Source organism: Arvicanthis niloticus, chromosome 7 (assembly GCF_011762505.2).
Source record: "Arvicanthis niloticus isolate mArvNil1 chromosome 7, mArvNil1.pat.X, whole genome shotgun sequence".
NCBI lineage: Eukaryota > Metazoa > Chordata > Mammalia > Rodentia > Muridae > Arvicanthis > Arvicanthis niloticus.
In genome coordinates, this window is record NC_047664.1 from 18,430,675 (window position 1) to 18,456,262 (window position 25,588).

The 25,588-nt window shown below is 39.5% G+C and overlaps 1 pseudogene; it reads left to right on the forward strand.

The window, feature by feature from the left end:
* Positions 1–17,282: 17,282 nt before the first annotated feature.
* Positions 17,283–23,864, forward strand: LOC117712773 (putative ATP-dependent RNA helicase DDX5; annotated as a pseudogene).
* Positions 23,865–25,588: the final 1,724 nt, after the last annotated feature.

The window sequence follows — 25,588 nt, forward strand, 5'->3', positions numbered from 1 at the left end:
TTATTTTCTCCTACTTGTTCTCAGTGTGAAAGCTGTTCAGTTTATTTAGTCTTCCTTACAGAAACCAAAACTCTCAAGAAGATGTTTCAGAATACACCACCACTACCATGACAAGCTGACAAGAGAAACTGACACAGAGTGTTCGGGGATGGAAGAGGGCTGACGGCGGATAGTGGTGAGTCATGAATGAGGACATGAAACTCACTGTCTTGCTATAACTTCTGTCATGAATACTTCATTGGGGGGGGGGTAGATAAGTGCATAGCATTACATTTGAGAATGATCTCTATAGATTCAAATGGCTATTCTAACTGTAAGGAAGCTATTGAGATGTATAGACTGTAGGTCTTGCTAACTTAGGGTGATTTCTTTTCCTTGCCATGTATTTATATAAAGTTTATAAAGCAATGTTTACTTTAAAAGATGGCTCCCTACTCTCTTACCTTGACTAAATGCATTCTTCTTCTCTGTCCCTGGTCACATAATGACAAGGGCTATATGATTGGGTCATTCTAGAAGCATAATCAACTGAGCTTCTAAGAATTTCCCTTTTCTTAGAAAACTAAATCTTAATATCAGATGAAATATTCTTAGAGGTAAATTGTGGCAAATCTTGATTTTTTTGTGAGTCTGAGATCTTTGAATGATCTAGTCCCTTTGCTTAAATAAGACTGCATCTATACTCAAGTCTCTCTTTCTAAATTCAGTCCTTTGACTACCTTCTATATGCCAGACACTGAGACAGAAATATAACATAGACTAAAATAGACAAAGTCTCTGTTCTCGTCAAGTATTACTTAGGAGAGGAACCAAGTTTCAGTCTCTAACTATCCCTAGCATATATAGGAGGAAGCAGACTTCAGTAGACCCCGTTTGCACATCCGTTTGTGCAATTACTCAACTACAACAAGGCTTGAAGGTTGTAGCACTGGATAAAAAATTGAGAACAATGTTTTTCATAAGACAGTAGGTACCAACTGTAGTGGGCCACAAAATAAACAGAAGCATAATGTGTGTTCTAAAACAACATATAAAAGAATCAATTCATTCTGTACAGTTCCAATAGGCATCTTGAAGAAACATGATGCTTGTTTGGAGATGGGAAGAATTGAGAGTAGCCAGGTTCAGAGTAGGCATGGAAGAAGATTCTGTGTAAAGAACCTGGGTGATAGAGTTTGGTTCATCCTTCCATACAAAATGGACAAGAAGGGGACAAGAATGGGTAATCAGTGGAATCATCTGTTTTCCCTTCTAGCCTATTTGCTGTTTGCTGTCTACTGGATTCCCTAGGGTCTTACCACTGGGAATGCTGGAGAATCTTGAGCCGAGAGGGAACGATACAATTGAAAAGGCTTGGGGCCGTCAGCCCCCACGCCATTACTGTTTGCATCCATATAACTGATGGTACCAAGCAAGAGTCTGGATTGTGAGGAGCCTGGCAGCTTTGCTCAGCTATTCTCAGCCACTGACACAGCTTTTTCCTCTAAGATTTGAGATGTATTTCTATGTTAAACTTTTTAAAAATGTGAGGGGTGTGTGTGGGGGAAATGGTACAAGTTGAGAGAGGGAGGGAGAAGAGAACTGAAAATGATTGCACATTGAAATAAGTGTGCTACTTGAGAAAATTATAAGTGCCTAAAAACAGGAATCTGTAATGAAAGTACCCTCCGAAGCAGAACTGGAGCACCGCTGATCTGATGCCGACACACAATAAACCAGCCTACTAAACCCAAGCGAGGACTTAGATTTAATAAGATGGGTAGTGTACTAAATAAATGCCACCTGATTATTAAAGATCTTTTTATTGAGGATTTACAACTATGTCATCAAATAGCTGAACAGTATTCAGGTGCAATAAGACCCATATGAGAAACTTAATTTAAAGTAGTGCAAAGAACTCAAAACACTATTACAAACAGACCATGAAAACTTGGGAAATAGATAAGCAAAGAGGCAAAAAATATCCCATCAAATTATTGTCAATCGTGGGGGTAGAGGCGGTGAGGGAGGACAAAATATCATTTCCATATGAGTCAACTAAATAGCTATTCAAAGGCGCCATAGCATGACGGAACTGCACACCACTATGTAGATGTGCCCTCCCCCAGGAGCTGACTATACCTCCCTTCTTTCCTTTGGAAAGAAAATTAACTTTTTAATGTGAATTCTCTGTAGTAAAGAAACCTTTGAATTTGTTAGAAAATGGCCTTGCAAAGTAAAGTGAGCTGAGTAAAGAGTCCGTGTGAGCCCCCCTCTAGATTTAGACTGTCACTGAGGGAGTGCTGGTATGGAAGGGGAAGCAGGGAGGAGTGGAGCATGGGAATGTGACAGGCAAACAGAAGTAGAGAGGAGGAGAGGTGATGGTATTCCAGACAAGTGGAGAAACGGAGTCATTTGGTGACGTGTAGGGCTGGAGGGCTTCCCTCACACATAGGGCATGGAACAATTTACTCTGAATGTTTAAGCTCCATCAGGTCCCTCATGGTAGCTAGAAAGCTAAGCTACAAGACCTCTAAGCTCTCCGTGAGTTCTATAGTCCTTCACTCTGTTCTCAAGGCGATTCCTAGGATGCTGACCATAAGAAAAGCCTTCCAGAGCAATAGGACATCCTTGTAATCTAAGAATAAGGGAAGAGCTTAGATTCTGGGTGATCCCCTGAGGCCTTTGAGTCTTCCCTCAGCCTTACTGTTTGGCAGGCAGGAAAGATTGTTGCTCAGTCACATTGATGACAGGATTCTACTCACATCTGGTTGTGGGACCAGACCTGAGCAGTTCAGTGTGAGGCTGCCAGATTAACTGGGTAGACTGGCCACATGGGCTGAATGTCTTATATACTGAGAATGAGTGAACATAGGTGTGTTCCAAGATGGGGAGACCCAGAAACTTGGCCTGGTAAGGGTGAGGGGAAGAGTTTCATGATCTATTGCCATTACAGGCAAAGATGGTATGTCAGAGAGGAAGCAAAAACGGATACAAAATTATACTATTGACAAATGTTACCATTTATACTTCAGATTTCCGATACCTTGTCCACAGTCACAAGTGACATCAAATTTGTCCCTAAAATAACTAGCCTTTACATCCTTGTTACTTGAGGCTGTAAGTTAAGATGTCTGGCTGCCATTCATAAATCTGATCTCCTTTAGGGCCTGTTGGCAGCCCCCCTCCCAGTTGACACTGACCAGCTCTTTCTCCCCCTGCCTAATGCTATGAGGAGGGGTAAAAAAAATATTATTAAAATATGCAAAGCAGTTCTTCAATCATAGAAAAATACTCATGTCAGCTGGGAAGAAAACGAGAGCAAAAGAATACTGAAAGAAAAATGAAGGAGAAGGGGAATGTGTATGCCTCCATCTCTTCTCATCTCTGCTGTGTTTCCCTAGCCAAGATCACAGCAGTTCTATGCTGTAGAGGGACATCCGTCAACGCTAATCAATACATGTGGTGTTAGTCATGGATGATAAATTTGAAAGGGATTATAACTGTAAACAGTGATCAATAGAGACTTGCTGGAGGAGACAGAGAGGAAAAAACAACCTTAAAATGTTACACGGTTAATAAAGTAAGGAGGAGAGTCAGTCTTAAACAAAACTCCAAGGAAGCCACGGAGTGCCTAGTTCCTTCTCATAGATGGGACTGAGAGTGAGTGAACAGTCCTCCCCAGACTATCTCACAAGGCAATCACTACTAAAAGAGTGCATTATTAATTCACAGTACATTTGTGATTCTTCTGGTTGGAAGGCACATTCTCCATTATCATTTGGTTGAAGATTTGTTCCTGGATCTGAGCTGGCATCACTCAAAGCCCCCAGAGTATAGCTTGCCCTTTCCCCACACTACCCCCCTCCCTCCTGTCTCTTCTCCCCTCCACAGATTTCACCACTGCAGGCACATGACTGAGCAGTGCATTCACAGGAATGACATTCCTCTCTGCAAACAAATACATCCTGAACCCAAGCAAAGGGGAGAAAAAAATGCAGGGAGCCTCTGCTGCTCACCCACAGATGAATGGAACTATCCGTCTTGTCACCAGAGGTCGGATGGAAAGGTTACTCGGAGTCTATACCTTACCTTCTCTGCTGACGTTAGCAGGCAAGTTCCTTAAAAACAAAGCAAAATAAAAAGTAAAAAAAAAAAAAAAAAAAATCCACCCTAATCCTACCCCATCAAGAGTTAATGGGCCCTCTAGAACCCTTCTGAGATAGTGTCTTCTCACCACCTTTGAAGCCACAGCTCCAGGCCTGACATGGACATTTTTTTTTTTCAGCTGACCTTTCAGTGTCCTTTCTGCCAGAGTGTGTAAACCATAAGCTGATATATGAAGGCAATTTTTAGTGGTGCCACTTGTATCTGAGCGATTGCACACACTTTACGGTTCTGGCCTGCCACCCTTTCCACCTTTCCAAGATCTCTCTATTTTCTTTTAAGGGAACTGCACCAGAGGTGAAGGCAAGTTTAACTGCTTCAAGACTTTGATGGCCACAAGCACCTGTTTGGGCAATTCATGACTGGCCAATGCTCAACTGCAAAGCTGAGGTACCTTTGCTGCTCTGAGGGTGGGGTCAGCATGGTAAGAGAGATGTGGACAGAGATCATGAGGATACATCTATCCATCCCCATACCTCTTTGCCCTCAGCTACAGCCAGACTTGATAGGTTTCAAAGCCACAGCTTCATCTAAGACTCAAAGGGCACAAAGCCATTTTCTCCATAAATTCTTAGAGCTGGGACCCTGGGGACTTCCTCAAGCAGAGTTCAGAGAGAATCAGGGGAAAAGAGATGACTGAGAGGAGACATCAGCTGTCAGGGTCATATAGAGCATCTATGTTCTTCCACAAGGCCATTGTCACACCTCTCTCAGAAGCTGGGGCTGTCTTTGTCTGTAGAGTTGCAACTTCAGTCCTGCTAAGCTCTGGGCTATGCCTGGACTCTACAGGAACACTCAAAGGGGGACACTGAGAGTTCACTCTCATTTCAAGCTGAGAAGAAAAGCTTCAGAAACAACTTCACACGGTGTACCATAGAGCCAGCCCTTCAGTTGTCAATGTGAATCAAAGAATCATTAGACGGTTCAAAGCTCAAGGAGCTCCAACAAGAATATCCTGGCCATTTCAAATAAGACTCAAGGTCATTCCCAACTACCTGGTTCCCAATGTTCCAACAGACTATCACCCCAGCAGCCAATGAGGAGGACTTTTGGGGGACCTTTACTGGACTTTCCATCCTAGGCCATTGTATCTTAACCATATTTAGGGAACAAAAGGATTTGCTACTAATGTTTTAAGATGGAAAAAACTTATTTCAACCTATTTGTTCAAATCAAGTTCTCATTCACTTTATTACTCTGTCTTATCTTGGGTCATAAGGAAAGCAAGGAAATACAGAGTGCCTTTATGAATTATCCAGTCTGAAAACTTACCTGTGCCCCAGACTGCCAGATCATGAAACCATATGATGATGACAGATTGTTAGGAACCTGCACCCCATTCTGCCACAAGATTCTTGGGAGGTGGTTCTCAAACGTTGCATAGATATTTGGGATTGCTTTTTGCACAATAGAGGTGACAAAGAAGAAAACAATAAGAAAGACAGTGCTGTGGACTGCCTTGAGTTGTGTGGTGTTGGTAATAACAGGGGTGTTTTGCAATCTTTCTGGCCAATGAAAGCAAGTCATTGCTCCTGCCTGGAGAAATGCAAAGCTCCTCCATCATGGACACAGGAATCCCCAGAGTCATAATAAACTTGTGGCTGGAGAAGCAGAGATAGGGGTAGAGAGACCTAGTGTGTCCAACAAGTTCTCAATGATGGACAAAAAGCTTATCTATCACCTCTTCTCCCCAGGGTCCTTAGGATGCCTGGTGTAAAGTGAAAGGGGGACCAGAAGCCAGCCTTGCAGGAAAACTTGAGCTCTAATAGATGGGCTGTCACTCTGATGCTTAACTGGAGAGACCTGAACCAGACTTATGATTTCCAGGTTTTCAGAGAAACCAAATGACCTCCACAGCCATGTGAGGTGTCTAAGACAACCCACCCTTTCTTCCCACTTTTCCCTGTCCTCAGACTACCATTCTTCCTACTTCTCTGTCCTCAGACTACCAATTCTTCTTTCTCCTTTTGGTTTGGTCTGTTCTTAAGCCTTTTCTGCATTTAAGGTTTTAGTCCTGGAGCAGCAAGGAGCTCAGAGAATCTCTTGATTGATGCTGTCAGTGAGGTGAAGAGCTCCGGTGTCAGGAACTGTCTTTTCTTCATTAAGTTTGAAAACATGCCCAGGGGCTAGTCTGTGATCTGCTCATCAATAAGTGGAAATCTACTGATAGACTCAAATTCATGCCAAGCGTTAGCAGAGAAAGGACAGATACCTTGTCAGTTCCCTTCCCCAAATAAGAATTCCCAAACACTTCTGTTGTCATTCACTGCAGACTAAGATATGTGATGTGAAGGGAAGACAAGGAGACCCAAGCAGTGGGATATGACTCTTTTCTGGGAGGGTCAACAACAGGAGCACCGGGGTCAGTGTGTAGGGGAAAACCCTGCTAGGGAAACACTGAGTTACTGCCAACATTCACTCTCCAGGATCATCAGAGAGCTGCCCATCAATGGCCAGTACTCAGAGTTCATCACCAATGAGTCATTCATAAAGGATCTCACAAAGCCTCCAGGAATTTGTGTAGGACAAAGAAGAATAGGGACTGGACTTACCAAGCAAGACAAACATTGCTGCTAAGTTAATAGAAGGAGAGAAGTAGAAAAAAGCAGAGGGATAGAAAAAAAACAATTGCTCAGAAAACTTAAGCAGGAAGCCCTTTAACCTGACTTAAAAATAAAATTTAAGAATTATACCTTGTGCCATAGTGAAAAGAGAGCAAAATATTATTTTTTTTAAAAAAAGGAGCAAACACCAAAATTGCAGTTAAGCCAACAAGCATTAGCTTGAGAGCTCTGACCTGCAGGTTTCAACAGTTAGCTTTAAAAGTGGTTGTTCACCAATCCACCTTGATTTCCTTACATAGGATAAGGTAATGTCAATATTGGCAGGCAATTCTTGAAAACCCAACTGTGCAGCAATAATGCCTATACTGGGCATGTGGGTCACAGAGCAAGGACAGAGGTTAGGAGTCCTTGTTCATGTTGATTCATGGCTTTTTCCCCTTCCCCTTTCATCTCCAGGCTATACACCTTGTATTGCCAAGTAGCATTACTTAGCACTGAACTAGAGAAATTATCACTGTAGCCTCATCTAGCAGTTCACAGAGATGCTCCGAAGGCAATGTTGAGCATGCCTCTCCTGCTCTTCTGCATTCTTTTCAAAGAGCATCTTGGACTTCTTTCATTCTTCAGTTACTATTATCTGATGACCTGCAGTGACCTCCTTGTCTCTGCACCTGTTATAGAAACAGAGACAGAAGAAAAAATAATAGAAAAAACCCCACAAAATCCAAAAAAAATTATTCTATGCCATAGAGATCTCGCCAAGAACAGAGGCAGAGACACCCTCTTTACAGGAAAAATTTGAGATGCATCTGAAAAGAGAAGAATTTCTCAGGTGAAAAATTCATGAGGCTGAAGATAGAGAGAGGTTCCAAAAGGAAGAACCATGCTAAAAGGCACCTAGAGAGCAAATAGTTCTGTTGTTAGAGGAATAATCATAATAATGGGTCATGTCACTACAGAATTCACCACCGGCAATGGTGGCCAAGCTTCTCACAGCTCTCTCAATGGTCCCAACAACCCTAGAAGGTACATGATATGATGGTTCTTCCTATCAGATAAAATATGAAAAACGACAGTCTCTCAAGGTCAAGCTGCCAAAGAGTAGGATTGAATAGCAGGTGACTCCAGAGGCCATACCTGCCACCATGGCACAGAACAGAAGCTTGCCTGAAGGGAAGATTGGGAAATTGGAACAATGGTGACTACCGAGAAGAGGCCCCAGGAGGCTGACTAAGCATTATTCAAAAGCTATGGTGGATTTAGGCAGGAATGACAGATGATTAGATTTGTAAAGACGAGTCTATAGCCATGGCAACAAATTATAACAGGAAATGAAACAAGAGAAAGGCATATTTTAGCATTTAAATCCAAAGAAAGCATTATTCCTAGTTTCTTTTTATAAACTCCAACATGCACATGCACATACACATACATACACACACACACATACACACACAGAGAGAGAGAGGCATGTTCACATGTAAAATAAATGACTAAATGTAAAAAAAAATGAAAACAGTATAAACACTTCTTAAATTATAAAGAATAGTACAAACATTGCTTCTAGGCAATATGGAGTGAGAGGAATTGAATTCACCCTCTACAGCCTAAAACAATTAAAAAACAAATAACAGATATCATATTAAAATGTATTTTAGAGCAGTACCTACTGGGTTCTCTGGAAAATAAACATGGGATCTTTATGGCCCCTCATTTTCTCTTTCATTGCTGTGACAAAATATCTGAAAGTACTTAAAAGGAGAAATGTTGTAATCTGCTCATGAGTTTAGGTTTTAATTCATGGTCACCTGGCCCAGTGAATTTGGGCCCGTGGAGGAGGCCTATCTTGGTTAGTGAGAGTATGGTAATCATACCATGGTACCTGTCTTAGTTAGGGTTTTATTGCTCTGAAAAGACAACATGACCAAGGCAACTTTTATAAAGAACAAAATTTAATTGGGACTGGCATTCAGATGGCCAGTCTATTATCATCATGGTGGAAAGCATGGTAGCATCCAGGCAGATATGGTTCTGGAGAAAGAACTAAGAATTCTACATCTTAATCCAAAGACAGCCAAGAAGATACTGTCTTCCATAGGCAGCCAGGTGGAGGGTCTCTTCTGCATTGGACAGATCTCCAGCATAAAACCTCAAAGCCCATCCCTGCAGTGATATACTTCTTCCAATAAGGCTGCACCTACTCCAAAGATGCTGCACCTCCTAATAGTAGTACTTTCCATGGGCCCGGCATATTCAAACCTCCATAACACCTGAGAAGAAAAAGAGAGGAAGGAATGTGAATTCCAAAACCTGCTTCAAGCACACTCCCTCCAAATCCCCCATCCCAACCTCAACAAGACATTCCACTCCACTTGCTAATATCACCACAGAGTGACAACCATGCCTATGACTCATGAGGCTGTGTGCATGATTCAGATTCAAATTCACAGTATTTCCCCAAATTACCACTTGCAGAAGGTCCCAGATCACTGTGCAAAGACATGGATCTACTTAGAGTCCAGTGCTCTTCCAGGAAGCTGTTTTTCTTATCCATAGGGGAAGCATCCAGGGAAGATACTGTGGGAGGAGTGCTGTAGAGACACAGAAGTGGGTGGTGGCTGAGGAAGATCCACTCAGGAGTCAGGCAGAACAGTGACCTGCTTAAGGGAATAGGGAACTAAGCTGGTCCAGTGGGGGTGAAAGGTGGGACAATTGGGGTGTCTGGAATAGCAAATAGCATAGGGCCACTCTGCAACTAGGTTCAAAAACAGTAATTGTTCAAGTTAAGGTTTCGCTTTAGTGGTGGGAAGATTAGTTCTAAACTGCTCTGATCTGGCCTGATAAATGCAGGCGTTATCTGAAAGTCTCAAACTACTTCCAAATAATTTTCCAGTGTCTCAGAATAAAGCTCAAAATATTTACAAAAACACTAAAATACTACACCAGTTAGAACCAAAGGTGAGTGACCCAATTGACAGCTGAACTGCCCCATACCCAAGACTTGGTTCCCAAAGACCTATTCTGTTGTCTACTCATATCTCATCCCACTGTAATGTCCCCCTGGCCACAATATGGGTGGAGTTCTGTTGCCCAGGTTCAGATCACACCAGTCAGAAAAACTAGTGCCATTTAAAGAATAGATGGAGACCAAGCAAGCCAGAAAAATGATAGGTGAACTCAGGCAGAGTTTCTCTGATGGACCAGAGACCATGCCAGCCACCAGAATTCCAGATAGGCAGTCTATTTGTGCGCCTCAGACCCCTCAATCTCCATCCCGCTTTTAATCACCATAGCCTACCCCCCAGCTCAGGCAGAAACCTCCTGCTACACCAGCTACCATCTTAGACAGAGACTGCCTACTGAGTCAGAGATCATGCCAATGGCCAGAAATGCCGGCTACAAAGACCAGAAAATCAAATAGGAAACAGAAACCGAGAAACAAAACACCCATCCAACAGAGACAAACTCAGAAATCAACACCTAAACCTATAGTCATCCTAAACCCAGACACCCCAAATGCCAGTTTAAGAACACAATCAACAATAGCCTGGGCAATATGGCATGACCAGAGACTAGCTATTCTGCAACACCAAACCCTGGATGTTATAATACAGCTGAAGCACAAGAAAATTATCTTAAAACCAACTTTATGAAAATGATAGAGGTCCTTAAAAGAAAATAAAAAAAAATCCTTTAAAAAATTGAGGATCCCCCTTGGCAATGGAAAAAGAGATACCTTGTTGGTGTTGTTCTTATATCAGTTGGGGTCAGAACAGATGGAGTCCTTTGTTCATGCTAGATTTATGCTCTGCTTGGTGACCAAAGCTACTAAGACTATCTCAAGACTAGGACTCATAGAAATCAAATCAAATCTAGGCTCCACAATAAAAAAAAAAAAAAAACAAAGACCTATGGAACACCATGCCACTCACAGGCCTGACCTCCAGTGCATGGCACAGGTGGGCCATATACACCCACTAGCTGTCATGCCACACAGCAAGGATGGAATGTCACCCAGGGGCCCACCAGCCATTTATTCAGCCTACCATAGAATCTGCCACAATATACAAATATGTGGTAGTCAGATGGAAGAAAAAGAGAAGTGGAGCAGCTTGAACATTATGAAGAGAGATGGAACTGGAGACTGGAGAGTAGAGAGGATTAGCCTGCTATGAGTATCCAGTCCTGCCACTCAGGGCCATGACTAGGTCCAAGCAAAGGTGCCATTGAAGGCCATGTCTGAGTCTGTGGCTACTCAGTGGCAGGGTCAGTTGATGTTGATGGATCATATTACCACTAGAAAACATGGGTAGGTCCCTGATTGAGACAGCCATTGAGACCTCATGGGTGTTCAGGGGCTGTGCAAAACTTGCTACACCTTTCACTGGATGTGGTACTCTGGAGAGCTGTCTTCATCTTTCACCAGTTATAGCATTCAAGAGAGTGGGCTCTGTGCCTCACCTAAGTAACACAGTAGAGCTGCCTTTGGAGAGCTGGCAAGCCAACCTTGAGGGCATGAGAGCAGAAGAGCTGACTCCTGCCTGTTGCCAATGGCAGCATTAGGTGACCTAGCCAAAGTAGTGCTGGAGAGTTCACCCTGGTAGTGTAGATAAGGGAGAGCTGGTGAGCTGAACAGTTTGACTATCACCCAGGTCTAACTCTAAGACCCTGAATTGGCCCACCAAAAGTCTGCATCATCTGTGACCAGTTGGAAAGTGAAAGCCCAGTCCTGTTGATCCAAAGCTGCAGGATCTCTATGACACAGGGCAACAACAGGATAACTGGGAGGAGTTCTGATGAGGATTCAATATTGATGGAGTCACAGAAGCCAGAGATCTTGAATCAGACCAATGACACATTGTAATGAACATGTGTGAGACATGCTGTGACATACTATAGCCTCCATGATGAGTTATTTTCTATGTTTTGGGGTTTTGCTATTGTTTGTGTGTGTGTGTTAAATTGAGGGAAAAACTGTAGGTCAAAGGGTGGATATGAGGGGACAGGGAAATGAGCAGAACTAGAGTGTGTGGTGTGAAACTCACAAAGAATCAATAAAAACTTTTTTAAAAATCAAGAAAAAAAACAAACAAAAAATTGGAGGAAATCAATACATTCCTTAAAGAATGGCAAGAAAGTCAACAGACAAGCAAGTGAAGAAAACTGATCAAGACCTAAAAATGTAAATAGAAATAATAATGAAAATGCCAATTGGAGATCCTGCCAAGCCCAGCAGCCATGAGGTCAGCCCTATCCCCTCTGTGCTTCATCTTCTGGTCCACAGCTCTACCTGCAATCCCAGATTTTCACTCCACTCTCCAGAACATAGCTTAGCCTGTTCCTAGGAGGACTGCTGCCACCCAGAACAACCAGAGGCCTTCTGCTATTACAGACTACCAGCTATCTCTGCAGTCACATAGTCAAGCTACCACCAGGGACTACCAGGTCAGCCAACACCAGAAACAACCACATGACTAAAGGCAAACACAATAATAGAATTAACAAGAGCCAGGGCAATAGGGCAGCATCAGAACCCAGATTTCCAACTACAGCAAGCCCTGGATATCCTAACACACCTGAAGAGCAAGACAATAGCCTTAAATTAAATCGTATGAAGATGATAGAGACATTTAAAGGACAAATAAATGAATCCCCTAAAGAAATACAGGAAAATACAATCAAATGAATAAATAGAAAGAAATATAATACAATCAAAATACAATCAAAGAGGTGAAGAAAATGAATAAAACTATTCAAGACCTGAAAATGAAAATAGAAGCAATAAAGAAAACACAAACAGAGGCAATACTGGAGATGGACAACTTAGGATAGAGAACAGAAACTACAAACAAAAGCATCACCAACAGAATACAAGAAATGGAATAGAGAGTCTCAGGTGTAGAAAATGCCATAGAAGAAATTCATACATTGGTCAAACAAAATGCCAAATCTAAAAAGTTTCTAAAACAAAACATCCAGGAAATTTGGGACACTATAAAAATATCAAACCTAAGAATAATAGGAATAGAAGATTCTCAGATTAAAGGCCAAGAAATACCTTCAACAAAATCATAAAAGAAAAATTTTCTAACCTACCAAAATATATGGCTATAAATGTACAAGAAGCTTACAGAACACCAAATAGATTGAACCAGAGAAGAAACTCACCTACCACATAATAATCAAACATAAAATATACAGAAGAAAGAATATTAAAAGCAACAAGTAAAAAAGGTCAAGTAACATACTGGAATTACATCTGACTTCTCAACAGAGACGCTAAAAGCCAGAAGGGCCTGGGCAGATGTCTTGCAGACCCTAAGAGACCACAGATGTCAGCCTATACTACTATACACAGCAAAACTTTCAATTACCATAGATGAAGAAGCAAAGATAACATGACCAAATTTAAACAATATGGCTCCACTAATCCAACCCTACAAAGGATACTAGAAGGGAAACTCCAACACAAGGAAGGTAATTACAACCAGGAAAACACAAGAAATTAATACTTTCACAGCAAAACCAAAAGATGAGAAACAGAGAAACACACACACAGAGAGAGAGAGAGAGAGAGAGAGAGAGAGAGAGAGAGAGAGAGAGAGAAACTAATACCACCAACATTAAAATAATAGGAACTAATAATCATTGGTCATTAATATCTCTCAACATCAATGTAATCAGTTCACCAAAAAAAAAAAAAAAAAAAAAAAAAAAAAAAAGACACAGGCTAAAAGAGTGTATGTGTAAATAGGATCCATCATTCTCCTACATATAAGAAAAACACCTCAGCAACAATGATAGACATTACCGGAGAGTAAATGGCTGGAAAAAGATTTTCAAAAGCAAACAGACCCAAAAAACAAGCTGGAGTGACATTATAATATCTAATAAAATAGACTCTGAACCAGAACCAATCAAAAGAGATAGGAAAAAACACTTAATACTCATAGAAGGAAAACCAAAATGACATCTCAATTGTGAACATCTATGCCCCAAATGCAAGGACACTCACATTCATAAAAGAAATATTACTAAAGCTTAAATCACACATCAAACACCACACATTAATAGTGGGAGACTTCAATACTCAAATCTCACCAATGGACAGCTCATTAAAACAAAAACTAAACAGAGAAATAATGAAACTAAAAGAGGATATAAATCAAATGGACCTAACACATAGTTACAGAACCTTTCACCCGAACACAAAATAATATACCTTCTTCTCAGCACCTCATGGAACCTTCTCCAAAATTGAACATGTACCCAATCAGAAAGTAAGCCTCAACAGATACAAGAAGATTGAAGTAACCCCTTCCTTTATATCAGATCACCATGAATTAAAACTGGATTTCAATAACAACACAACAGACACCCAACAAATTTATGGAAACTTAACAACTCTATATTTAATGACCACTGGTCAGAGGAGAAATAAAGAAATCAAAGACTTTCTAGAATTCAATGAAAATGAAGGCACAATGTACCCAAACTTATGGGACACAATGAAAGCAGTGTCAAGAGGAATGATCATAACATTAAGTGCATTCATAAATAAATTGAAGAGTTCTCATACTGATGATTTAAAAGTATACCTGAAAGCTCTAGAAAAGAAGGAGGAGAAGGAGGAGAAGGAGGAGGAGGAGGAAGTGGAAGAGGAAGAGGAGAAAGAAGAGAAGGAGGAGGAAGAGGAGGAAGAGGAGGAGCAAACATGCCTAAGAGGAGTAGGTAGCAGAAAATAATCAAACTCAGGACTCAAAGAATCAAATAAAAAGAATGAGAACAATACAAAGAATCAATAAAACCAAGAGCTGGTCCCTTGTAAAAATCAACAAGAGAGATAAACTTTTAGACAAACTAACTAAAAGGCAGAAAGACAGTATCCAAATTAAAAAAATCAGAAATGAAATGAGAGATATAACAACACACACTGACGAAATTCAAAGAATCATTAGGTCTTACTTCATAAACCTGTACTCCACAAAATTGGAAAATCTAAATAAAATGGATGATTTTCTAGATAGATACATACCACTTAGCAAAGATAAATCAAGATCAGGTAAACTATTTAAATAGTCCTATAACCCATAACAAACAAACAAACAAACAAACAAACAAACAAACTAGAAGCAGCCATTAAATTCTCCTAACCAAAAAAGGCTCAGGGCCAGACAGTTTTAGTATATAATTCAGCCAGAAGAGCTAATACCAATACTCCTTAAACTTTTTCACAAAATAGAAACAGAAAGAACATTGCCAAACTCATTCTAATCACACAAAGACTCAACAATGAAACAGATTTTCAGACCAATCTCCCTTATGAACATTGATGCAAAAATACACAATAAAGTGCTCACAGACTTAACCAAAGAACACATCAAAAACATCATCCACCATGATCAAATAGGCTTCATTTTAGGGGTGGAGGGTGGTTCAATATATGAAAATCAATCAATATAATCTACCATATAAACAAATGGAAAGAAAAAACCTATATGATTATCTCATTAGATTCTGAAAAAGCTTTTGATAAAATCTAACACCACTTTATGTTAAAAGTCTTGGAGAGTTGAGGGATATAAGGCACATAGATAAACAAAATAAATTTAACAAAATAAATTTAATATACAGCAAGATAATTTCCAACAGCAAATTAAATGGAGAGAAACTTAAAGCAATTTCACTAAAATCGGGAATAAGGCAAGGCTGCCAATTCTCTCTCTGTCTATTCAATATAGTACTTGAAGTTCTAGCTAGAGCAATAATATAAGTAAAGGAAATCCTGGGGCACGAATTGAAAATGAAGAAGTCAAAGTATCACTATTTGCTGATGGTATGATAGTATATATAAGTGATCCCAAAAACTTTACCAAAGAAAACTGACAGCTGATAAACACTTTCAGCTAAGTGGCTGGATACAAAATGGACTCAGATATATCAGTAGCCCTCATTTATATAAATGATAAACAGACTGAGAAAGAAACCAGAGAAGCAACACACTTCACAATGGCCAAAAATAATATAAACTATCTTGGTGTGACACTAAACCAGCAAGTGAAAGAACTGTATGATAAGAACTTCAAATCTCTGAAGAAAGAAATTGAAGAAAATATCAGATGATGGAAAGATTTCCCATGCTCATGGATTGGTATGATTAAGAGTGAAAATGGCCATCCTACAAAAAGCAATCTACAGATTCAATGCAATTCCCATCAAAATTTTAACACAGTTCTTTGCAGACTTTGAAAGAGCAATTCTCAACTTCACATGGATAAACAAAAAACCTAGGATAGCCAAACAATCCTGAACAATAAAAGAACTTCTGGAGGTTTTGCCATCCCTGATCTCAAGCTGTACAGTAGAGCAAGAGTAATAAAAACTGTGTGGTATTGGTATAGAAACAGAGATGGAATTGAATTGAAGACCCAGAAATAAACCCGTACACATAGTGACACTTGATTTTTGATAAAGAAGCCAATACAATGGGGGGCAGGGGGAAGCATCTTTAATAAAAGTGCTGGATATCTGGATGTATAAGAATGGAAATAAACCCATATGTATCCCCCTGAACATAACTGAAGTCCAAGTAGTTCAAAGAACTCAACATCAAACTGGATACACTAAATCTAACAGAAGGGAATATGGGATATAGTCATGAACTCATTGGTTGAGAAGCCGTTAAAGAAATGTTCAATGTCCTTAGTCATCAAGGAAATGCAAATCAAAATGACCCTGAGACTCCACCTTATATCCATCACAATGGCTAAGATCAAAAAGTCAAGTTGACCCCACCTGCTGGTGAGCAGCAAGGGGAACATTCTTCCTTTCTGTTGGAGTGCAAACTTGTACAACCACTATGGAAATCAGTCTGGTGGTGTCTCAGAAAATTGAGAATGCTTCTCCCTGAAGACCCAGCTATATCACTCCTGGGCATATATGTAAAAGATGCTACACCATACCACAAGAACACTTGCTCCACTATGTTCATAGCAGATTTAGTCATACTAACTTAGAAACTGGATACAACCTAGATACACTTCAACCAAGGAATGGATACAGCAAATGTGGTTCATATACACAATGGACTACTTACTATTCAGCTGTTAAAAACAATGACATCATGAATTTTGCAGGCAAATGGATGGAACGAGAAAATATCATCCTCAGTGAAGTGACTCAGACTCAAAAGAACACACATGGTATGTACTCACTTATAGGTGGATATTAGCCAAAAAGTACAAGATACCCTGGTTATATTCCATAGACCCAAAGAAGCTAAACAAGAAGGAAAGCGCAAGTGAGGATCCTTGAATCTCACTCAGGAGAGGGAGTAAAATAATCATAGGAGGCAGACAGACAGAGGGAACTGGGTGGGAGAAGAAGACTCCTGGAATGGGGGAGGCTCCCAGGAGTCTATTGGAGGTGACATTTAGCAGTGAGGATATGGAACCTGAAATGGCCACTTCTTAGAGCCAGGTAAGACCCCCAGCAGAAGGATAAGGACACCAACCCACCCACAAAACTTTTGACCGAAAATTTGTCCCATATACAAGAAATTCCAAGACAAAGATGGAGCAGAGACTAAAGGAATGGGCAATCAATAACTGGCCCGATTTGAAACCCATCCCAAGGGCAAGCAACAATCCTGAATACCGTAATGATACTTTGTTATGCTTGCAGACAGAAGCCTAGCATAATCATCCTCTGAGAGGCTCCACCCAGCAGATGACTGAAACAGATGCAGAGACCCACAACCAAACATTGAATGAAGCTCAGGAAGTCTTATGGAAGCTTTGGGAAAAGGATTGAGGGCCCTGGGAAGGATAGGAACTCTACAGAAAGACCAAAAGAGTCAACTAACCTGGACCCTTGGGGGCTCTCAGAGACTGAACCACCAAAGAGCATACATGAGCTGGACCTAGGCCCTTCACACATATGTAGTAGATTTGCAACTCAGTCTTCATATGGGTCCCCAAACAACTGGAGAGTAGGCTGTCTCTACAGCTGCTTCCTGTCTGTGGATCTTATTCTTATAAGTGGCCTACCTTGTCTGGCCTTAGTGGGAGAGGATGCACCTAGCCTTGCAGAGACTTGATGTTCCAGGGTTGAAGGTTACCCATGGGATGCCTTCATATTCTCAGAGGAGAAGGAGAGGGGGAGGGACTCTGTGAGGGTAGACAGGGCTCAGGCTTTAAAGTGAACAGACAAATTAATGGGGGGAGGGGAAACATAAACTGAGAGAAATGAAAGATATAGGTACAGGAACTACAGACACAAGCATCACCAACAGGATATAAGAGAGGAAGAAAGACTTTTTCAGGCTAAGATACTACAGAGGAAATAAATTCATTGGTCAAAGAAAATGTTAAATCTAAAAAAATCTCTACCAAAAACATCCAGAAAATATGGGGCACTATGAAAAGGCCAAACCTAAGAATACTAGGAAGAGAAGGAGAAGAATCTCAGCTCAAAACTCAGAAAATGTATTTAACAAAACCACAGAAGAAATTTTCCTAACACCCCCAAAAAGACATGTCTATAAAGTTACACAAAGCATGCAGAACACTAAATAGATTGGACCAGAAAAAAAAATTCCCCATTCCACGTAATAATCAAAACACTAAACATACAGAACAAAAAAAAGAATATTAAAAGCTTCAAGGAGAAAAGGCCAAGCAACATAAAGTCAGACCTATTTTAATTACATCTGACTTCTCAGTGGAGATTCTAAAAGAACAGAAGGGCTCGGAAAGATGTCTTAGAGACTCTACCAGTCCAGACTACTATACCCAGCAAAACTTTCAATCACTATAGAGAAAACAAGATGTTTTATGACAATGTCAAATTTAAACAATATCTATCCACAAATTCCACTCTACAGAAGGTACTGGAAGGAAAACTCCAACACAAGATGGTTAATATACCCATAAAAAATGAAGGCAATAAGTAATCACATGCCAGCAAAACCCAAAGAAATAATCTCTCTCTCTCTCTCTCTCTCTCTCTCTCTCTCTCTCTCTCTCTCTCTCTCTCTCTCTCTCTCCACCACCACTACCACTAATATCAAGAAGACAACAGGAACTAACAATCATTGGTCACTAATATCTAACAATATCAATAGACTCAATTCGCCAATAAAAGGACACAAGCTAAGAGAATGAATATGAAAACAGGATCCAAGAAACACACCTTGACTTCAAAAATAAACATTACCTCAGAGTAAAGCAGTGAAAAAGATTTTTCAAACAAATGGACATGAGAAGTAAGCTGGTGTACCCATTCTAATATCTAACAAAATAGACTTCCAACCAAAATTAATCAAAAGAGAAGGACATTTTATCTCATCAAGGGAAAAATCCACCAAGATGACATTTTAGTTCTTATAAATGCAAGGGCACATATTTGTTAAAAATATAATTAAATCATAAATCACACATTAAACATTAATAGTTTTTAATAATCACACATTAATAGTGGGGGACTTAAATACTCTACTCTCACCAAAGAACAGGTCACCCAGACATAAATTAAACAGAGAAATAATGGCACTAACAGATGTTACCAACCAAATGGACTTAACAGATATCTTCAGAACATTTCACCAAAATACAAAAAATATACCTTTTTCTCAACATCTCATAAAGCAATCTCCAATATTGACCACATACTTGGTCACAAAGCAAGTCTCAGCAGATAACAAGAAAATTGAAATAACCCCTTGTATTCTATTAGACCACCATGAATTGAAGCTAAATTTCAACAACAGAAAGCCTAATACTGAATGACTACTGCATCAAGAAAAAATATTAAAGACTTCCTAGAATTCAATGGAAATAAGTGTGCAACATGCCCAAACTTATGGGACACAATGAAAGCTATGCCAAGAGAAAAGTTCTTGTGGCTTCATAAAGAAATTGGAGAGATCTCATATTAGTGATTTAACAGCAAATCCAAAAGCTCCAGAAAAAAAAGAAGAAGAAGAAGAAGAAGGAAAGAAAAGAAAACCAGCAAACACACCCAAGAGTAGTAGATGTCAGGAAATCCCAGTAGTAGTAGATCCCAGGAAAAACTGGGAGCCAAAATCAGTAAAATAGAAAAAGAACAATACAAAGAATCAATGAAATGGAGAGTTGGTTTATTGAGAAAGTCAACAAGATAGACAAACGCTTATCCAAATTAAAAGACAGAGAGACAATATCCAAATTAGCAAAATTAGAAAAGAAAGGAGGTCTGCCGTATATGTGGCAGAGGATAGTCTCACTGGATATCAGTGGGAGAAGTGACCCTTGGTCCTATGGGGGTTCAATGCCCCAGTGAATGGGAACGCCAGGGCAGGAAGATGAAAGTGGGTGGGTGGGTAGGTGGGTGGGTAGGGGAGCACTCTTATAGAGGTAGAGAGAGGGGTGATGGGATAAAATGTTTCTAGAGTGGAGACCTGGAAAGGGGATAACATTTGAAATGTAAATAAAGAAAATATTCAATAAAAGAAAAAAAAGAAAAGAAAGGAGGATATAACAACAGACTCTGAGGAAATCTAAAGAATCATTGAGTCATACTTTAAAAACCTATACTCCACAAAATTGGAAAATCTAAAAGAAATGGATAATTTTCTAGATAGATGCCACTTACCAAAGCTAAATCAAGATCAGGTAAGCTATTTAAATAGCCCTATAACCTGCAAAATAAAAATAGAAGCACTCATTAACAGCCCCCCCCCCAAAAGCCCAACACTACCAGATGGTTTTAGTGTAGATTTCTACCAACTCTCAAAGAAGAGTTAGTACCAATTCTCCTCAAATTCCACAAAATACAAACAGAAGAAACAACATCAAATTTGTTTTATAAGGCAACAGTCACCCTGATACCCAAACCACATAAAGATTTAACAAAGAAAGAGAATTACAGACCAATTTCCCTCATGAATACTGATGCATTAAAAAAACCCAAAAAACCAAACACAAAAACCTCAATAAAGTAACTACAAACTGAATCCATGAACACATCAAAAAGATTATCTACTATGGTCAAGTGAGCTTCATTCCAGAAACACAGAGGTGTTTCAATATATGAAAATATGTTGTCATAATCCATCAGATAAACAAACTGAATGAAGAAAACCACACGATCATCTCATTAGATGCTGAAAAAGCCTTTGACAAAATCTAACACCTCTCTATGATATAAATCTTGGAGAGAGCATGCATAAGAGAAACATACTTCACATAAGAAAAGAAATTTATAGCAAGCCTGTAGCTAGCATCAAATTAAATGAAGAGGAACTTAAAGCAATTCCACTACGATCAGGAATAAGACAAGGCTGTCTACCTTCTCCATAACTATTCAGTATACTACTTGAGGAGTCACCCCGGCACCTTGACATTGGTGAAGATGATAGAATGCTTGACATGGATGGGATTTGAACCCCAAATAAGGAAAATCATGGATCAAATAAGACCTGATAGTCAAACACTAATGTGGGGTGCAACCTGGCCAAAAAAAAAACAAGACAGCTTGCTGAAGCTTTCCTGACAGACTGTATTCATATGAGTCTTCATAGTAATGGGCCATCTTCTGTAACCAAGGTCTCAGGTGGAGGGATTAGGACACAAACACATCCACAAAACCTTCAACCTACAGTTTGTCCTGCCTGCAGAGTGTGCTGGGATCAGAATATAATATAAGCATCATTAGAGAAACAAGAGAGACGTCATCCAGCAACTGATGGGAACAGATGCAGAATCTTACAGCCAAGCATTAGGTATAGCTTGGGAAGTCCTGCAGAGGAAGGAGAGGAAGGATCAGAAGAATCAGAGAGGTCATAGACACTAGGAGAAGACAGTCCACATCAAGTGACCAGTACTCATAGAGGCTGGCAGAGATCAGGGACCTTAAGGGGTCTGACCTAAGTCCTCTTTATATATAAAGAGGACTTTATATATATTAAGGCTGATTAGCTTGTCCCTGTAGGATTCCTAACCATGGGAAAGGGGGCTGTCTCTGACTCTCTTGTCTGCTTGTGGTACCCTTCCTATTGAGTTGATTTGTCTAGCCTTGATGTAATGGTATATGCCTGGTATATTGTAACTTGTTATGCCATGTTTGGTTGATGTTCCTGAGAGAGCCTGCTCTTTTCTAAGGGAAGGTGGATGTGGTTTGCATCTGGGGGAGAAAGGAGATGAGGGGAGTAGAGAGACTGGGAGGAATGGAGGGAAATAAATTTTTAAAAAGAACGGCAAAATATACAACACCTAACAAGATCAAATTCTTAATCTCTACTATCTAATTAAAATTATCAGGCCTACAAAAATAGAAAAATATTATAGTTAAAAGAAAATTAAGAAACTCAAAAAAACAGATAATAGAATTAGTAGACAAGCATATTAAAAGTAATTAAAATGATGTTTGTTAACAAGTAAAAGTTAAAAGATTTCTCACTCTGGCAGCACTATATTACACATAAACACAAACACACACATGTATGTATGTATGTATGTATGTATGTATGTATGTATGTATACTACACCAGAGATTAGTATGGCTCCTGCACAAGGATGGCAGGAAAACTTGTGAAACATTCCGTATATTCAGAGAGGTGTAGAAATCTGTGTTGCAACACTTGGAAGACTGATGGACATTTGAGGGTGTAGGGTAACCAATCTGAGAAGAGTGACCTACCTTGACCTTGGTTCACCAATAGAATGCTTGTCATGGATGGGCTTTGAACCCCAAATAAGGAAAATCATGGATCAAATAAGACCTGATAGTCAAACACTACCATGGGGTGCAACCTGGCCAAAAGAAGCAAGACAGCTTGCTGAAGCTTTCCTGACAGACTGTAATCATATCAATATTGGTTCGCTAGAACTGAGCACAAGCCATAACAAAGACTGTGGATATATGTCACGATGTAGAAAAGAGTGAAAAAAGTTTTCATCTAATGGTCATGCACGACGAGAATAAAATCATTGTGTTTTTTTAATCAAAAGAAAACTCAATAAACTTACCAGAAAATTAAGGAAAAGATGGGTAGCCTGTCATGGGCATCTATAGTGACAAGAGTCAACAGAAACATAGCTGGGTTCTAAATAAATCCAAACAGGGAAAAGCACCTATTCTGATTGCAATCCATGTGGCCTCCAGAGGGAGAGATATGGAAGATGTGAAATTTTTCATCAATTATGACTACTCTACTTCCTCAGGGGATTATATTCATTATATTTGAAGATATGTGCACACTACCAAGCCAGGCACAGCACATACTTTCTTTACACCTAATAACATAAAACAAGTGAGTGACTGTTTTAGGGTTTCTAATGCTGTGAAAAGACAATATAACCATAGCAACTCTTATAAAGGAAAACATTTAATTAGGGCTGGCTTACAGTTTCAGATGTATAGCCATGGCAAGAAGCATGACAGTGTGCAGGTAGACATGGTGTTGGAAAAGAAGCTGAGAACTCTATGTCTTGATCCTGAGCACCTGAAGGAGACTGAGACACTCTGGCTTGACTTGAGTTTGTAGACTTCAAAGCCTGCCTCCACAGTGACACACTTCCTCCACTAAGGCTACACCTCCGAATAGTGTCACTGACTATGGGCTAAGCATTTACACACACAAGTCTATGGGGGCCATTCCTACTCAAACCATTACAGTGACTGATCTTATCTCTGTGCTTCAGGAAGTTAATCAAGCAATTAATCCCTACCTGCTTCAATTGGTTGAATACAGAGGTTCAGGTTGTTCCAGAGGTAGAGGAGGCATGCTCCTCTTGACAGATACTCATCTTTAGAGACAGGGAAAACTCTGACAGAGAGTATTCTAGTCTGCTTCACAGAGATTTGTGGCTAAAACTCAGAATGGTGTTTATAGTGATGTAAATTATACCAGCAGGAGTGTTGGAAGTAATTTTCTATCTGCTGCTATTCAGACCAGTTTTAGGACTGGTAATCCAACAGGGACTTACCAGAAGTTATGATAGCACTCAGCAATATGGAAGCAATCTTGCAAATGTGCACAAAGATATGCACCAATAGTCATATACATATTCTGCTACTGCAGCTCCTATCCCTATGATTGGCTATCTACAGCCACAAAATATTCCCAGTAACTGTTCTTTATATTACGTGTTATTAGATGAGATATTTATTTAAGAAACATGGAAGATGCAGACATGGCTGCACTGCAGGAGTAATTACGGTGCACTTTTTTTTTTTTTTTTTTTTTTTTTTTTTTTTTTACAAATTAAGATAGATATTTCTCTACATTCCTAAAATAATTTTTAGGGTTTTTTTTTTTTATAAAAGAAAATGCAAGCAGCATTTTCACAAAAGTAACTATACAGTGATTTCAAATACAGTAAATGAAGGTTGTATATGACCTTCCAATAAAAAAGATTTGAAGAAGAAAAAAAGGAACAAAAAAGACTTAAAAAAGGATAAAAGAATATTTTGCTATGCTACCTAAAAACTGAAAGATAGTGTATGTAAAACAACCCAAGTCAAACTTGTAAAGATTAAAAACTGCCAGGTCTGAGGTGACGCATATTCTAGATCTGAGTTGAAGCAAATTCTAGATCAGATGAAGAGCAGGTTGGACACTGCTGAAGAGAAAATTAGCACATTGAAGACTTGTCACTAGAAATTTTCCAAATAGGAAAAAAAAAAGTGGAGAAGCTACAAGCTGTGGGCCTATGAGAAGAGGTCAGCTGTTCATGTCTCTAAGACTCTGAAAGAGGCCAAGAAATGACAGTGAGGAAGATTCACCACAGATTTTAAACATTCTTGAAAATTATAAACTTCAAACACACACATACACACACACACACACCAGCAGTAAACTATGTTAAGGCACATCATTATCAAATGTCTTTAAAATGAATGATAAAGAAGAAAAATGCATTCGCCCATTTGAACGGAGATTTGAACGGAGAAATGTTTTACTTGGAAATAACATGAGCCAGTCCACACTGGAGCGACATTGCCATTGTCATTGAATGGAGAGGTAAGTTGTTAATATAAAAATAACCATTAAAATAAGGGCAGAATGAGGATATTGTGAAATATAGGAAATCTAAAATAATTCACAACCAGAAGATACCTATTATATGAAGTGCCAAATAATTTCAAGCAGAAGAAAAATAATAGAAGATACAAATCTGAAGTACACAGAAATATGAAGAGTACTTTAAAAAAACTAAATGGTTAGATTAACAATATATATTTTAGATTGTATAAATTACTTAAAAGACAATTGGTTATTTAATGCAAAATCAAGTTTAAATCTATTGTGAGTTTTATAATATACATGCAAGTATAATAGGACAAAGGCCAAGAGAGGAGAAATGTCAGTCTGGTTTTACAAAGTACATATAATATATGCATAAAGCAGTATAGCTTTACTTCACAATAGATACAATGAAGCATTGTGCTATGAAGTGGGCATTGCTTCATATAAACAAGAGAGACAGCTATAGAAAGAATACCCATTTAGCTTGCAGAAACAGAGAAATCCTCAAGTACCATAGTATAAGGTATGTGTAACTGTCAAGATGGTATATAGATAGAGTAGATACCTAACTGAACGTTTATAGTTGACATGGACATGACCATATCGGGGCCCTAATGCCCTAGACCCAAGAGAAAGCCAAGGTCTTCCCTAGGTCAGACTCTGGGAAGTGGAAAAGTCTTCTCCTGGCCCAAATATAGATGACACTGTATACAGATATCCACCACAGCTTCCTCCTTCAAATGACAGCAACCAGAGACAACTCCTCTAGACACACCATCCTCAAATTAGCTATCTTCCTCCTCCTTCAGCTGTATATAATAAATATGCCATGTTTCTGGGTTGCTGGTACATCTCTTTAAAAGTGTAT